Here is a 4,357-nt window from a genome sequence, read left to right on the forward strand (position 1 = left end):
TTCACATGCAAGCAAGATTCTACTGAAGGTTATCCAAAAACAGTACATCAGCAGAGAACTCCCAGATGTCCAGCCTGAGTTTAGAAGGTGTTGTGGTACTACGGACGTTGTAGCTGATGTTAGATGGATCTTGGCTGAAAGCAGGGAATACCAGAGGAATGTCTATCTGTGTTTTATTGACTATGTAAAGGCGTTTGACTGAGTGGATCACAACACACTATGGCTAACTCTAAGAGGAATGAGAATTCTAGAACACGTGATCATGCTAAAGCGAAACCTATACTTGGACCAGGAGACAGTCGTCAGAGCAGAGTAAGGAAACACTGCATGGTTCAAATTGGGAAAGTGTGTATGCCAGGGATGTATCCTATCCCCATACCTTCTCAATCTATATGCAGAACAGATTATCTTTAAGGCTTGGTTATATGAGGAAAGTATGGCATCAGGATTGAAGGAAGATTCATCAACAATCTGTGTTATGCAGATGACACAACCCTGCTTGCTGAAATTGAGGAGGACCTGAAGTGCTTGCTGCAGAAGGTCAAGGATTTCAGCCTTCAATATGAATTGAGGCTCAATATCAAGAAAACAAAGATTCTCACAGCTGGGCCAATTGGCAGCATGAGGATGAATGGTGAAGAGATTCAGACTGTTAACAGTTTTAGTCTGCTTGGCTCCACAGTCACCACTCTTGTCACCAGCAGCCAAGAAATCAAAAGACATATTACAATAGGAAAGTCTGTAGCGAGCTCTCTAAATTACTGAAGAGCACCGATGTCACATTGGGCACTAGGTGTGCCTTATGCAGTCCACAGTCTTTGCAATCACTTACTATAAATCAGAGAGCTAGACAATGACTTGGGAGAATAGAAGAAGAATTAATGAGTGTCAACAGTCTTGATACCAGCGGCCACAAAATTAAGAGATGTATTGCATTGGGAAAGTCACCTGTGAGGAACCTCTCAAGAGTTTGAGAGTTGCTCTCAAGAGTCTTGAGTTGCTCTGAAGAGCAACGATGTCAGGCTGGAGACTAAGGGGCGCTTGATCAGGGCTATAGAAATGTGGCATCAGGATTGGTGGAAGATCCTTCAACAGTTTGTGTTATGCAGATGACACAACCCTGCTTGTTGAAACTGAGGAGGACCTGAAGCGCTTGCTGCAGAGGGTCTAGGATTGCAGCCTTCAATATAGATTGAGGTTCAATGTCAAGAAGACAAAGATTCTCACCACTGGACCAATTGGCAGCATCAGGATGGATGGTGAAGAGATTGAGATTGTTAACAGCTTTAGTTTGCTTGGCTCCACAGTCAACACTCTTGACACCAGTAGCCATATTGCAATGAGAAAGTCTGCTGTTAGGGACCTTTCCAAATTTCTGTAGAGCAATGGTGTCTCTCTGGAGACTAAGGTGTGTCTGATACAGGCCCTGGTCTTTGCAATCATTTGTTATGCATCAGAGAGTTGGACAATGACTAGGGAGGATAGGAGAATTGATGCCTTTGAGCTGTGCTGCTGGAGAAGAGTATTGAGAATACCATGGACTGCTAGGAAAACAAACAGATTCACCCTGGAGAGGGTTAAACTGGGTGGCTCCTTTTAGGCAAGGATTCTGAGGCTTCGTCTAATAAACTTTGGACATATTTTAAGGAGGAACCGGTCCTTGGAGAGGGACATCATGCTTGAGAGGGAGGAGGGACAGCACAGGAGAGGAAAGCCCTCTATGAGGTGGATTGACTCAGTGACTGGGATAATCGGGATGGGAGTGTCAGAGACAGTGCGACTGGCACAGGATAGAGCAGAGTTTAGGGCTTTTGTACATAGGGTCGCTATGAGTCACAAGCGACTCAAAGACACATAACAACAACAACAACATATTAAAAGGTATTTTCTTTGATGATGTTTGATTTGTGTCAATTGCTTTTCCCTGCACAGCAGCTTTTGCCATAGTCGACAAGGGCCCAAGGGTAGAGCACTGTCAACATCATATACCAGGTGTGTCTTGAAAATTCTGTTGGACTCAAGGGTCTGTGGCCTTCAGGCTAAATTTATTAATATGAGAATGAACATTCTTTGAGTGGTACAGCAGTCATTTTGTCTATTTGCTGTACTGAATAACTTGGAGTTGCCAATCAATGTGCTATAGCTGTGTCAAATGCCATGATGTTTATCCAACATAGACCTCGTTTGAAGGAGCTTCCAGATTGATTCAGGTTTGAAAGGAGTAGCATCCACTTCCTATGTCAGATGCCTCTGGAAACTATAAACTTCATAAACATAAAAAAAGATGTTAATTGTAGAACAGAGTTTTTGTCTTTTGTTCATAGGGTTGCTATGTAGTCAGCTTGAAGACAACCACTGCTAAGTGATACTAATGTTGCTATATTTTAGAGGAACATTCTTTCACTTTGTACATCACTGCCTGTCAATTTGTTGAACTGAAGTAATCTAGGTTTGCTGTGGTGCTAAACCAGTGCCATTGGGGTATCAAATACCATAATGATTTACCAATGTAGACAGTGTTTGGTGGAGTTTCCAGTTGTAGGATAGGCTTGGAAAAAGGAGTGGCATCCACTTCCTAAACCACATGCCTATGAAAATTCTATGAACTTCAAGAAACTAATAAAAAGACATTAGGTCTTTCATTCATGGAGTTGCTATGAATCGTGTTCGACTTGATGCCAATCAACAACAGCAATATTGTTAAAGGAGCAGGGAAGAGGAAGGATAAAAGAAATAATATAAATTAAAATTATGAGGAAGAAGTAGGAAAAGTGTTCTTAGATTGTGAGTAGTGTAATTAATATTATCAAACAAAGATGTGTGAAAATGGCTGAAAAAAACAAACTGCATTGTAAACTATCACTCAAATCACAAAACAAAATGAAACCACAAAGCATTTCTAAAAATAACTATATATCTTCAAGTTTTTCATTTTAATATTGTAAGATATTTGGGGAAATAATATATTTTTGTTTTAGTAACTCTTCTTTAACAAAGTTCATTGAAAATTGACTTTAAAGCTGTAAAACAACCTAGTGGTAGATGGAATTTGGTCCAGGACTTCAGAACAATAAATAACATAGTTGAGCCTCTACATCTTGTGGTTCCTAACCTTTATACTATAATAGACAAAGTGCTAGTCAATAAGACTTTTATTCTAAGAACTACCTTCCCTCTGTAACTTGATTTGTGCCACTGTTAGAACCTATGCTTGGGATATTATTGCTTTTAATTTTTGACTCATGTACTTTTAATTTGTTAGTTAAATTTGTGTCTTCTAGGCTGCAACACTTCCATGATACATCTTCAAGGATATGAACATGTACAGCTAAGCACAATTGATAATAGTGCATCTAAATTCCAAAATCAATCTCCACAATAGTCTACGTGTTTCCTATTGGCAAAGGGGCCCTTTAGAGTAGTGAGAGAAGATCTTCACCCTGAAACCTATAGCGTCCCTTTTCAGCAGGATGTAGCTAAGAGAATATGCTGTCCTCTTTTCCTTATGAATTAGGGTGAAGTTTCTCTCAGGGAGGAGTGATAGGGAATGGCAAAGGACACACTGACAAAGGAGATTAATCAGAACTGGCAGTGACAAGCACTGTGGAAATGGGACAATTTCAAGGGGGGGACAAAAAAGAGTAACGAACTGGGTGGAGGGTAGAGAAAATAGTCCAACAATGAATGAATGGAAAACCAAAATCTCTGTAAATATTCATTAAAATTAATAACATTTAATATAAAAAAGGGGGGGAATTAGCTTTAAAACTTATGAAGAAGAGATACAAGGCTGAGGCACCTCAATCTCTGACCACAAATCATGTACAGAGCCATGGTTCTCAAGAAAGTGTGGTGCTGGTACAGTGACAGAAGTACAGACTATTGGAATAGAATTGAGAACCCAGAAATCAGCTCATCTATCTATGGTCAACCGAGTTTGGACAAAGAGACAAATCACTTAAGTGGGTAATGAAAGCTTCTTTAACAAATAGTGTTGGCAAAATTGGAAAATCATCTATCTGTAAAAAACTCAAGCAAGACCCAAACCTTACAGAAAAATCAACATGGCTCCATCAAACTGGATGAAGGAGTTAGGAATAAAATCATGGCATATAATTGTCTTCAGAAAAAGCTTACAAAAAGTTTAGAATCCCTAATCCATAATAGAAACAGTCTTCCAAGCATCTTGAAAACCTACAACCAAGAAAGAATGAAATAGATGAAGGGACCTTCTAAAAATCAAATCCCTATACACATCAATAGATTTGTCCTGGAGAGGGTTAAACCGGGTGGCTCCTTGGAGGCAAGGATTCTGAGGCTCCATCTAACTTACTTTGGACATGTTGTGAGGAGAGAC

Source organism: Elephantulus edwardii, unplaced genomic scaffold (genome assembly GCF_000299155.1).
Source record: "Elephantulus edwardii isolate Elephantulus edwardi_28Jun2011 unplaced genomic scaffold, EleEdw1.0 scaffold00197, whole genome shotgun sequence".
Taxonomy (NCBI): domain Eukaryota; kingdom Metazoa; phylum Chordata; class Mammalia; order Macroscelidea; family Macroscelididae; genus Elephantulus; species Elephantulus edwardii.